The sequence below is a fragment of the Stegostoma tigrinum genome, chromosome 1, assembly GCF_030684315.1.
Source record: "Stegostoma tigrinum isolate sSteTig4 chromosome 1, sSteTig4.hap1, whole genome shotgun sequence".
In the NCBI taxonomy this organism is placed as follows: domain Eukaryota; kingdom Metazoa; phylum Chordata; class Chondrichthyes; order Orectolobiformes; family Stegostomatidae; genus Stegostoma; species Stegostoma tigrinum.
The window spans coordinates 122,028,663-122,041,785 of record NC_081354.1 but is presented as its reverse complement, the minus strand read 5'-3'; the positions used below and the strand labels follow the sequence as shown (position 1 = coordinate 122,041,785).

At 42.6% G+C, this 13,123-nt stretch overlaps 1 protein-coding gene across 3 annotated transcripts in view; it reads right to left on the bottom strand.

The window, feature by feature from the left end:
- Nucleotides 1-13,123, bottom strand: part of pde4d (phosphodiesterase 4D, cAMP-specific) — a 1,334,021-nt gene that overhangs the window by 646,140 nt on the left and 674,758 nt on the right. The gene's annotated exons all lie outside the window — the stretch shown is intronic.

The window sequence follows — 13,123 nt, the reverse complement described above, 5'->3', positions numbered from 1 at the left end:
GTATGGACAGGGAGGCAACAGCTTAGAGTCCAACAGTACAGAGACAGACCCTTTGTCCCAAACTGGTCCATGCCAACCAAAGTCGATCTAATTTTTGCTGGACTGTTAAATCTAGAGACCCAGGTAATGTTATTGAGACGTAGGTTCAAATCCTGGCACAAGAGATAGTGATTAAGAGTCTAATGATGAACATGAATCAATTTCCAATTAGCGAGTTTTGAGAAGATTTGTAGCTCAGGATGAGGTTCTGGATGTGAGTTTGCTCGCTGAGCTGGAAGGTTAGTTTTCAGACGTTTCGTCACCATTCTAGGTAACATCATCAGTGAGCCTCCGATGAAGCGCTGGTGTTATGTCCCGCTTTCTATAAACAGATAAATAGAAAGCGGGACATAACACCAGCGCTTCATCGGAGGCTCACTGATGATGTTACCTAGAATGGTGACGAAACGTCTGAAAACTAACCTTCCAGCTCAGCGAGCAAACTCACATCAATTTCCAATTGCTGGGAAAAACCTGTCTCATTCATTAACATCCAATAAGGGAAGGAAACTGCCATTCTTTCCTGACTCCAGACCCTGACCAATATCGGTGACTGTTAAATGCCCTCTGGGCAATTCAAGATGGGCAATAAATGCTGTTGTAGCTAGCGACACCCACTTCCCATGAATGAATAAAACAAAACAACCTTTAATTTCAAAGGCAGACATCAAGCAGATACTGACTCGAAGTGCTGAGAAGCAATTAAGCATCTCACAACTGCCAAAGTTATTCTTTCCTTCACAAATGCCTTTAAATCTTTAGACAAGATGTTCTCAATTTTGTGAATCCATGTTGACTCTGTCTTAAAAAGTTCTTAATCCAGCTGGATATTTATGATTCCCTCTTCCAGAATGCTGACTAATTATTTATCCACGATAGACTTTAGGCAGACTACTTGAAACTCCCTTGATTGTTATTAGTTACATCAAAATGGTCAGGTGAAACAAGGAAAACCTCTTTACAGGTTAATTCAAATAATAAGCAGAAAAAAAGTAAGACATTAAGCTTTATTTGATAGTTAGAACATAGAACAGTACAGCACAGAACAGGCCCTTCAGCCCACAATGTTGTGCCGACCATTGATCCTCATGTATGCACCCTCAAATTTCTGTGACCATATACATGTCCAGCAGTCTCTTAAATGACCCCAATGACCTTGCTTCCACAACTGCTGCTGGCAACGCATTCCATGCTCTCACAACTCTCTGCGTAAAGAACCTGCCTCTGACATCCCCTCTATACTTTCCACCAACCAGCTTAAAACTATGACCCCTCGTGCTAGCCATTTCTGCCCTGGGAAATAGTCTCTGGCTATCAACTCTATCTATGCCTCTCATTATCTTGTATACCTCAATTAGGTCCCCTCTCCTCCTCCTTTTCTCCAATGAAAAGAGACCGAGCTCAGTCAACCTCTCTTCATAAGATAAGCCCTCCAGTCCAATCCTGGTAAACCTCCTCTGAACCCTCTCCAAAGCATCCACATCTTTCCTATAATAGGGCGCCCAGAACTGGACGCAGTATTCCAAGTGCGGTCTAACCAAAGTTTTATAGAGCTGCAACAAGATCTCACGACTCTTAAACTCAATCCCCCTGTTAAAGGTTAAGATAGTTCATTGCAAAAATGTGTAATGATACACCACTGAAGTACAATGACATATCAAACTTACATTCATCTTTTAAAAGGGTATTGTTTTTCCAGTTCGTGAATGGCAGTATCATGTTACAGGATGTTTAGAAACATGGATGGGCAATAATGTAAATGGTTAGTGCAGTACTGTATCGGAATCACTCAATGTATCTAAAACAAGATTAATGGCTGAGAAGTCCCAGAGCACTTCATAGACAATGAAAAAAGATTTTACAGAACCCACACAGTAGGAAATTGAGGGAATTGATCAGTTGCTCATTTTACACCCACCTGAGTCAGTTGGGACCACAAACTGAGTGACTGATACAATGCCATTGGGATGATTCGATTAAAATTATCCACAATGTATTATTTCTGAAGTATTATTGCTATTGGTTTGTAGAAAATGTAGTTACAAAATTGTTCTGAGTAAGGAATTAAATAAATTTGCTGTGTTTTTTAAAGTAGTGTTGGCCAGTACCTCAGAAGAATTCCTCTGATCTACTTCAAATTGTGCCAAGAGAACTTTATATACTCTGACCAGGCAAACAGGACTGTAATGTAATGACTGATCCAAAAGAATATCTCTGATCTGGCAAGAGTGCCACTATGCATTGAATTATCATTCATGATGGCAAATCGCTCATTAACTTACAGCTCAAGACTATTTCCATTAATGCAAGCTGACATTTTTAAAAATGAAAATTTATTGAAAGCACTTTAAAAACATTATAGTTTGAATTATTATGTAACATTCCAGTAGATTTTACAGTACTTGCAGGCTGATTTCCTTTTGGTGAGCAAATAGAAATTCTTGGAGCAGGCCGCTCCTGATTTTCTCCAGAGCTGAACCAATGAGAAAGAAGAATTCCCTTCGAAAAGGAACAATGTTCCTTTAAGTGTGCTTTGCTAATACATTCTGAAACTTGCATTGGATGAATATTAGATTATTGATGCATGATTAATAGCTGCAGAATAATAAAGTGAACGTTCCCCTTGCTCACAAGTTTGTACTTAAAAAGAATTTAGAAGCCCTGTAGGAAAACAGAAAAGTGCAAGCACAAGGAAAAAGCTGATCTCAAGTGGATTATTCTTTATATGAAGATTGGTCAGCAGGAATAACAAGCTTTTGTTTAAATAAATTATAAGGATCATGTGATCTAATTTCTACTGAAATAGTTTGTCAACAAATAAATTTGAACGTTGCATTCTGATCCTGGTTTCTTTTACTACCAGAAGATGTGTGAAATGTGAGAGACAGCTGTTACTGCTGTTGTTTTCTTCATATTTATAATCCATTATTTCCTCAAAGTTTATTAGGGATTGAATTACATGGGCACCAAGACCCTTGCCATCACCAACTAAAAGTTGTTGGGATGTCAAGTCCGCCCAAGAGTAGAATGGCTGTCCCACAGAAATTGACTGGTTACTTGTCCATTAGTGGAGTGAAAATCAGATTTCCAATCCTCAGTGATAGTAAAGCCCATGTCAGAGTTGCTGGTCAATCAGAGACCAGCATTCCTTGATGTACTGCCACTATCAGTGGCCATCATGGCCACTGCCAACTGCACAAAAGCAATGAGGAGGCAAGTTCTGATGAATCAGAAGTTTATGGAGGGGGGGGTCGCAGAGACAGAATAGAGGCCTTAGCTTTGAGCCCAGGCACAGACACCAGCTCTGTTGGGTATCTTACACGTGTTTCTCCAACCATCAATCATGTGTGATCCTTAAGTGGCCATTAATTGTTCACTTGTGAGACTCAATCATCTCACTGACAGACAGGCTGCCCCATCAGTACCCACACTGCTGGAGTAGTCATGGTGAGACAGGGTTGAGTGGGTAAGCAGCAGGCTACCTCACTCCAAAATCAATGCCAATGGAGCATTAAATCCAGGATTAGTTGTGGACAATCTTTTAAAAGTCAAGAATTAGAAATGCAAGATTTGAAAAAAAATTTGCACCTCTTACTGTCTCATAACATCCGAAATTGCTTGGCAGTTTACTCATTACTTTTATAAAATGCAGCAAATTTTCTTATGAATAGCAAGCAGTACAATGTGTACAGTTTGTCCAGTCGAAGGTTACACAAACAGTAAATGAGATCCGTAACCAGTTCTTACATTGTTCTGTAAATGCTGTTTCAAAGATGAATGTTGGCTACATTCCAGGGAGAATTTACTGCTGTTTGAAATATTTCTTGAGCCTTGTTGCATCAGCCAAGCCTCATCTCACCCAAAATATGGCATCGCCAACAATAAACATTTCCTCGCTGTTCTTAATTGTGAGCCTCCATCTTTGAAGCATGGGTTGGGATGGAATTTATGGCACAGCCTTCTTATTCTGAAGAAATAACACCAGGAATGAGCCAACTTGGCACTTATACAGAAAAAGTTTCATAAATTTTAGTTATGGCATTCCAATATACTAGTGGTGAACAAGTCATCAAAACTGTGGGGTTATACTGATGAGGCAAGGATGAACTGGCTGATTTCTTTTGACATGAAAAGAAAAGGCTGTGTGGAGACCAGATAAGTAAATAGGAAAGATTTTGATAGAATAGACCCAGAGAATGTGTTCCTCCTTATGGTGAGGAGAAAAGCCTAGAAGCCATCAATACAAGATCATCACCAACGAATCAAATACACATTTGGGACCATTGTTTTAACGTTGGGGATGTCGTGAAAGAGAAACTGGTGAGGTGAATACTGCAGTTGCATTTACAGAGAACCCATTTAAGCAGTCAAAGGAGAGGCATGTGTTGAGAGAATGTAGTGCTGAGACAGTTCAGAGAGGGGAATAGAATGGATTGTAAGTATTAGCTAGTTATGTTAACAATCTGTTCAAGTGCTCCATACTCCATGTCAATCTATGCAAGTTCATCCCCATGTACACTTTGAAATTTGTGCAACTGGTTTGATTTTACTATGCTTTATTTTCAAAAAATTCCACTGAAGCTTATGTACCGTGGCTTTTATTTTTACTGGAAGAGTTCATGGTGCAGTACATTTGTACTCATGACAGCAATGGTAGTGTTACTCCAGTTAAACCTTTTGACAGGTCTAGGCTGTTTAACAGTTGTGCAGTGACAGGCTCCATCTTATTTCCCTTCCCTGGATGTGATTGTATATTCAGGATAGCTTCAAAAAAATCCAATAAAAAAAACCAAGGCTGAAGAATTTCCATGTCCAAAATACATCCGTAGATCTGCAAAGAATATAGAAGTCTAGTCTAAATGGGCAGAGTCCCAGAAAAGCCTGAATCTGAGCTATATTCCAGACCACCGTCATATGGCTTCGCATGACTTGCAATCTCTGCAAAACCGATGATAAATGAGTTTTAATAATCCAGTTAATCATATGGAGTGCCTACTATATATGTTATGATGACAATGCTTAATATTTTTATGGACTTAAGTTAGAAGAAATGTAGATACCAAGATTGTGTATTCAAGAGATCAATAAAAAGCATTGCAACTTTTTTTTAACAAGGCATTTCTTGGTGGTTATAGGTCTTGTGCCAACTGCTTATTTGCCAGGGACCACCTACCTTGCTTTAGAACTGTCAGGTTCCAGATTCTGCTTCATTTGGAGTAGTTGAAGAGAAGCCTGTTGAAAGAAAGAATCTTCCCAGCTCAGCACTCCTGTCTCTGGAACAGAGCCCTGCAGTATGGTGTCTGGAGCCCTGGCCCACACTCCACTCACTTTGAAATAAAGGCCGTTATACTACTTGCTTCTCTATTACCTGCTGAACCTGTATGCTAGCTTCTTTTGAGATTCATGCACAAGGACCCCCAAATCTCCCTTGTGCCACAACTTTTCTTGCATCTTCATTGTATGAGTTTTATTTCATAATAAATCAACAACCTGGATCTTTTTATTCTCAGTCCAGTATAGATGAAACGGGGGTGGAATCCTCCCAGTCTCTGCACAATGTGTGCTGGAATGAAAAATTTGGGAGAAATGCATGAAAAGTTCAGCCAGATCTTTATTCATACCTGGAGCATCTCCAATTGGCTGTTGAGGGTAAAATCACTAAATGTGTAGATGGTAATAGTCTAGAGACAATAGTGAATTGTGAGCATGATGCTGAGTGACTTCACAGGGTCATGGACAAGTTTGCCAAATGGGCAGGCATCTTAAATTTCAAACAGAGAAACATGAGATAATGCAATTTGTTAGACAAAACACAGAAGGACAATACAGGCGCAATAGTACAACTTTGACAGCAGAACAGGAGCAGAGGGACCTTAGGGTTCACGTTCTCTGAAGGTGGCCAGGCAAGTTGAAACATCTGTTACATAGGCTTATAGGATCCTTGGATTTATAGATAGAGGCATACGGTATAAAAGCAAGGAACTGATGCTACACATCTGCGACTCATTGGTCAGACTGTATTTGCAGTATTGTGTTCTATTCTGGGCATCTTATTAAAGGAAGGATGTTAAAGCCCTAGAGAGAGTTCAAATTAGATTTACTGGAGTGATACTAGAACTGGGAGATTTTAGATGCAAGGAAAGGTGAGAAAAATTGATCTTATTCTCCTTGGAGGAGAGAAGATCAGGAGGTGACCTTCCTGAACAATTTTGCCAGGCTGAAGAGGATATTCTATTTCCAGTAGGTAGAATGCCAGTAACTAGGGGTCACAATTTCAAGGTTGTCAGCAAGAAAGCTAAGGATCAGCTGAGGAGAAACCTCTTTACTCAGAGAGTTATTAAGATTTGAAATGTGCTGCCTGGGAGAGTGGTGCAGGCAGATTCCATCGGAGGTTTCAAAAGACAGCTGGATATATCTTTGAAAGTGAAGAATTTAGAGGGCTACGGAGAAAGAACTGGAGGGTGGAACTAGCTGGATAGCTCTTTCAGGATCCATACTGACATGATACATCAAATAGCCTCCATCTGTACTGTAAAGTTCTATGATTCTGTCTATTTAGTACATGCCAGCCTCTCCACACTATCATAGCACATCTCTGATCCACTTACAGTACACCTCTGCACTTTAATGCTGTGCTTTGGAGCACACCGGCAACTATCACTGGAATGCTGTCGCAGGGTGTGTCCAGGGAGAGGCATTGAAGTCGTGTATTTGACCAGGCTGGATCTCAGGTTTATTCACTTGCTTTCTTAGTGCTAGCTCACTTGGTCCTATCTGAATGTTCACAAAATCTGTACCTTGGCTTTCCTTATCTTTTAGTGCTTTGTTCCTTCAGTTAGAACAAACGTGCACAGTACTTCTGTCTTGACTTGCCTTTTAACACAATGCCGGGCGGCTTGTCATGATTATCAGCAGTGATCAGTCAAGCACGTGGATATGTTGCTACATGGCACCATGCTACGTCGATCTCACTTCTGCGCCACAACAAGCTCATAGGATGTGCTTCAATTAAATGGTCACATCCCAAGTCTTAGCTGAGTACAATCACGACTTGAAAACAACTATTGCATAATGTGCCTTTACCTATATGAACTTTGACAACAATTATATATGATGTAAAAATTCCTTCCAACCTGTGAATCTTGTAATTTAAAGCTGTTCCTTCTGATTTTTGAGGCCTTCAGCACTTTGAGCAATGCACCTGCATCAATTTGTCAACCTTGCATAACCTTGGAAAATTCTGAGGTCATCTTGAAACAGGTTACTTTGGAAAAAAGAACGAGTCAAACTTCCTTAAGCTTTCAAACAGTTTTTAACGTAGTGACAACAATTTGTACGTAGCAACAGAGAAACGTAGAAAATAGGAGCAGGAGTACACTGTTTGGCCTTTTGAGACTGCTTTTGATGTTCAATATTATTATGGTTGCTGATCCAACTCAGGATCCTGTTGCTGCTTTCTCCCCACACCATAAGAACTATGTCAGGCTCCTTCTTGAAAACATCCTAGGTTTTGGTCTCAACCACATTCTGTGGCAGAGAATTCCACAGGGTCACCACTCTCTGGGTGAAGAAATTCTCCTCACCTCTGTCCTAAATGACTTACTCCATTTTCTAAGACTGTGACCTCTGGTTCTGAGCTCCTCTGTTATTGGGATAGCTGTCTTTAATATAGAAAACTGTTCAGAGGCATCCTGCAGAGGTAAAACAGGCCAAAAAAAGGTTCCACAGCTGTAAAAATATTTTCTACATAAGTGGAATTGTTTAGTTATAGGAAATAAGGCCACAAAATCATTTCCAGAACATATCAATTCACCCTAGAACACATTATTATAGCAAATCTGTAGAAGCTAAATGTATTTCAAAGTTACATATCACACTGGCAAATGTATCACAAAGAAATGGAAATTGTTTCTTTATAAATACATGACAAAGTAGTCCAGTAACAAGAGCTAATAACACAAAGCATCACATGGTCTCCTTCTGTGCTTTATTGTTCTTTACATTATGAATTGACGTCAATATTCCTGAGTTAGGAAAAGTTAGTTGGTCAGTGTGTCATTCCTGGTCGCTAAACAATAATCCCCTTTGGAAATGCCTGCTTTTGAATATTTAGTAACGATATAATTATGATGCCTTTTTGTGACCTGTTGATACTTCTTGTTCAGTTTAAGACTTTCATAACTTGCTCATTAAATAAGATAGAGATAAGATATCATTGAATTATATCAGCACAGAAATCATAAAAATCAGTGGAAGTGGGAGATAAAGAAAATTGAAATGAAATATAAATGGTATTGTTTCTGGAAAAATGTTTCCACATTCATGGATACACCATGTAAATTTATGCATAAATACAACAACTTCTTCTAAATACAAATGAGATTTAATAAGGCAAATTTAGTCACCATTATTGACGTTTTTTCTTTATTCATTCATGGGATGAGGGCATTGCAGGCCAGGCCAGTATTTGTTGCTCGTCCTAATCACCCAGAGATCAATTAAGAGTCAACCACATTGCTGTGGGTCTGGAGCCACATGTAGTGCAAACCAGAAAAGGATGGCAGTTTCCTTCCCTAAAGGACATTAGTGAACCAGATTGGTTTTCCCAACAATCAACAATGGATTCATGGTCAATCAGTAGACTCTTAATTCTGAATATTTATTGCATTCAAATTCTACCGTCTGCCATGGGTTCCCAGAATATTAGCTGGGTTTCTGAATTAACAGTCCAGCAATAATGCCACTAGGTCTTTGCCTCCCTGGTTGCATCCAGTAAAGCTTCAGATGGAAATGTTTTGCTTTTTTAACTGAAAAATTGGTGTAAAAATATCACTATTTGCTACATTTTAAAAAGGGAAAACAACATCATTATTTTGAAACTGAGAAAGTGAAGAAAGGACAATGAAATATTGAAAATATATTCCTTAACTGAAATGTGCAAATATAATACTTCCTGTAAGGGCAGTGACAAACATTTGATGTGTCAAACTGCAGCTTAAGGTATTAAACTACCAATATAACTTTGTCAATTTTCCAACAACAACGTTTTGCAATACTTCTGTTGAAATAGGAATGTGATTAGATATAGAACTGAAAGCATTACGAGATACCAAGGATTCTTGACATTCAACAGAACTGTTAGCTAAATTGAGTTGCTTATTTCTTCAAGAATTTAATGTTGCTATACAACTTGTAACTCATTAGTATTTACTCCAAATGCCCCATATGACCTATACCCGTGTAATAAGTTAAGATATTCAATCACAGTCCTTGCAAAAGGCATAAGTCAGCTCGACTTGATAAATTGGTTCCCAGATTCTCAGGATCCCAAATGTAATAGATCCTGATAGGTAATTTTTGAAGGCATATCCATTCTGTGGGGATGATGCCCTGAGGTACCAAACAGGCGAATTCCATTACATCCACCTTATTTACATCACATTCGCTTTACCAATCATCGGAGAAACGATTGCTGCATCACTTGTTCATTGATCCTTTTGTGTCTTTACATGTGTTTTTAAACCAGCCAATCTTAACAAACTTTGACAAAAATGCGAAGTTGGCTGAAAGAATAATTTTGTTTTCTTATGCACCCAAATTATCTTAAATTGTGGACATGTCTCTAAGCTTCAGCAAGAATCTGCATATTCCCCATTCAACCAGCAGTGGCGATAAGGGTAAAGGTGCACAGGGAGACTTGTGCTGAGACCTGATCTTGACCAATTGGGCACAGTTACCTCTAAACAGTGTCTTAAAGGTCAGTATTTTACAATATTTGCTTACTGTTCAATACACCAGGGAAGTCAAAGGCCTAATGGTATTATTGCTGGACTGTTGATCCAGAGAACTAGGTAATGTTCTAGAGACCTGAGTTTGAACCCTGCCATGGCAGATGGAGGAATTTGAATTCAAAGAAAAGTCCAGAATTAAGAGTCTAATGATGACCATTGTCAATTGCTAGAAAAACCCATCTGGTTCACTTAAACTGCCATGCTTACCTTGTGTGGCCTACATGTGACTCCAGAACTCATAACTGCCCTCTGGGCAATTAGGGATCGGCAATAAATAACCATTCATTGGCAATAGATGCTGCCTAACCAGTGACGCCATATCCTGTGAATCAATAAAGGGAAAAAAAAACACACACATACAGCTGATAATGGGAACTGCAGATGCTGGAGAATCCAAGATAACAAAGTGTGGAGTTGGATGAACATAGCAGGCCAAGCAGCATCTCAGGAGCACAAAAGCTGACGTTTTGGGCCTAGACCTTCATCAGAGAGGGGGATGGGGAGGGAGAGGGAACTGGAATAAATAGGTAGAGAGTGGGGGGCGGACCGAAGATGGAGAGAAAAGAAGATAGGTAGAGAGGAGAGTATAGGTAAGGAGGTAGAGAGGTGATAGGTCAGTCCAGGGAAGACAGACAGGTCAAGGAGGCGGGATGAGGTTAGTAGGTAGGAAATGGAGGTGTGGCTTGAGGTGGGAGGAAGGGATGGGTGAGAGGAAGAACAGGCTAGGGAAGCGGAGACAGGCTGGGCTGGTTTTGGGATGCAGTGGGGGGAGGGGAAGAACTGGGCTGGTTTTGGGATGCAGTGGGGGAAGGGGAGATTTTGAAGCTTGTGAAGTCCACATTAATACCATTGGGCTGCAGGGTTCCCAAGCGGAATATGAGTTGCTGTTCTTGCAACCTTCGGGTGGCATCATTGTGGCACTGCAGGAGGCCCATGATGGACATGTCATCTGAGGAATGTGAGGGGGAGTTAAAATGGTTTGCGACTGGGAGGTGCAGTTGTTTGTTGCGAACTGAACGGAGGTGTTCTGCAAAGCGGTCCCCAAGCCTCCGCTTGGTTTCCCCAATGTAGAGGAAGCCACATCGGGTACAACGGATACAATATACCACATTGGCAGATGTGCAGGTGAACATCTGCTTAATATGGAAGGTCATCTTATGGCCTGGGATAGGGGTGAGGGGGGAGGTGTGGGGGCAAGTGTAGCATTTCCTGCGGTTGCGGGGGAAGGTGCCGGGTGTGATGGGGTTGGAGGGGAGTGTGGAGTGGACAAGGGAGTCGCGGAGAGAGTGGTGTCTCCGGAAGGCAGACAAGGGTGGGGATGGAAAAATAGCTTGGGTGGTGGGGTCGGATTGTAGATGGCGGAAGTGTCGGAGGATGATGCGTTGTATCCGGAGGTTGGTGGGGTGGTATGTGAGAACGAGGGGATTCCTCTTGGGGTGGTTGTGGCGTGGGCGGGGTGTGAGGGATGTGTTGCGGGAAATGCGGGAGACACGGTCAAGGGCGTTCTTGACCACTTCGGGGGGAAAGTTGCGGTCCTTGAAGAACGTGGACATCTGGGATGTCCGACAGACAAAGGGGGAGGCCATGGGTACCCGCATGGGCCCAAGCTATGCCTGCCTCTTTGTAGGTTACGTGGAACAGCCCCTCTTCCGCACCTACACAGGCCCCAAACCCCACCTCTTCCTCCATTACATTGATGACTGTATCGGCGCCGCATCTTGCTCCCCAGAGGAGCTCAAACAGTTCATCCACTTCACCAACACCTTCCACCCTAACCTCAAGTTCACCTGGGCCATCTCCAATACATCCCTCACCTTCCTGGACCTCTCTGTCTCCATCTCAGGTAACCAGCTAGAAACCGATGTCCATTTCAAGCCCACTGACTCCCACAGCTACCTAGAATACACCTCCTCCCACCCACCATCCTGCAAAAATTCCATCCCCTATTCCCAATTCCTCCGCGTCCGCCGCATCTGCTCCCAGGATGAGGCATTCCACTCCTGCACATCCCAGATGTCCATATTCTTCAAGGACCTCAACTTTCACCCTGCAGTGGTCGAGAACGTCCTTGACCGGGTCTGCCGCATTTCCCGCAACACATCCCTCACACCCCGCCCCTGCCACAACCGCCCCCAGAGGATTCCTCTTGTTCTCACAGACCACCCCATCAACCTCCGGATACAACGCATCATCCTCCGACACTTCCGCCATCTACAATCTGACCCCACCACCCAAGCTTTTATTCCATCCCCACCCTTGTCTGCCTTCCGGAGAGACCACTCTCTCCGCGACTCCCTTGTCCACTCCACACTCCCCTCCAACCCCACCACACCCTGCACCTTCCCCTGCAACTGTAGGAAGTGCTACACTTGCCTCCACACCTCCTCCCTCACCCCTATCCCAGGCCCCAAAATAACCTTCCATATCAAGCAGATGTTCACCTGCACATCTGCCAATGTGGTATACTGTATCCATTGTACCCGGTGTGGCTTCCTCTACATTGGGGAAACCAAGCGGAGGCTTGGGGACCGCTTTGCAGAACACCTCCGCTCAGTTCGCAACAAACAACTGCACCTCCCAGTTGCGAACCATTTTAACTCCCCCTCCCATTCTTTAGATGACATGTCCATCATGGGCCTCCTGCAGTGCCACAATGATGCCACCCGAAGGTTGCAAGAACAGCAACTCATATTCCGCTTGGGAACCGTGCAGCCCAATGGTATCAATGTGGACTTCACAAGCTTCAAAATCTCCCCTTCCCCCACTGCATCCCAAAACCAGCCCAATTCATCCCCTCCCCCCACTGCATCCCAAAACCAGCCCAGCCTGCCTCCGCTTCCCTAACCTCTTCTTCCTCTCACCCATCCCTTCCTCCCACCTCAAGCTGCACCTCCATTTCCTACCTACCACCTCATCCCGCCTCCTTGATCTGTCCATCTTCCCTGGACTGACCTATCCCCTCCCTACCTCCTCACCTATACTCTCCTGTCCACCTATCTTCATTTCTCTCCATCTTCGGTCCGCCTCCCCCTCTCTCCCTATTTATTCCAGTTCCCTCTCCCCATCCCCTTCTCTGATGAAGGGTCTAGGCCCGAAACGTCAGCTTTTGTGCTCCTGAGATGCTGCTTGGCCTGCTGTGTTCATCCAGCTTCACACTTTGTTAACACACATACAGCTGTCCACAGACATTTGATGTCTCCTTGCATGGTGACTTGCAGTCAATGTATAGCACACCACTCTTCACAGGGGAACTAGGACTTTCATGAACAGGAGAGCAACAGCATAGCCAGACT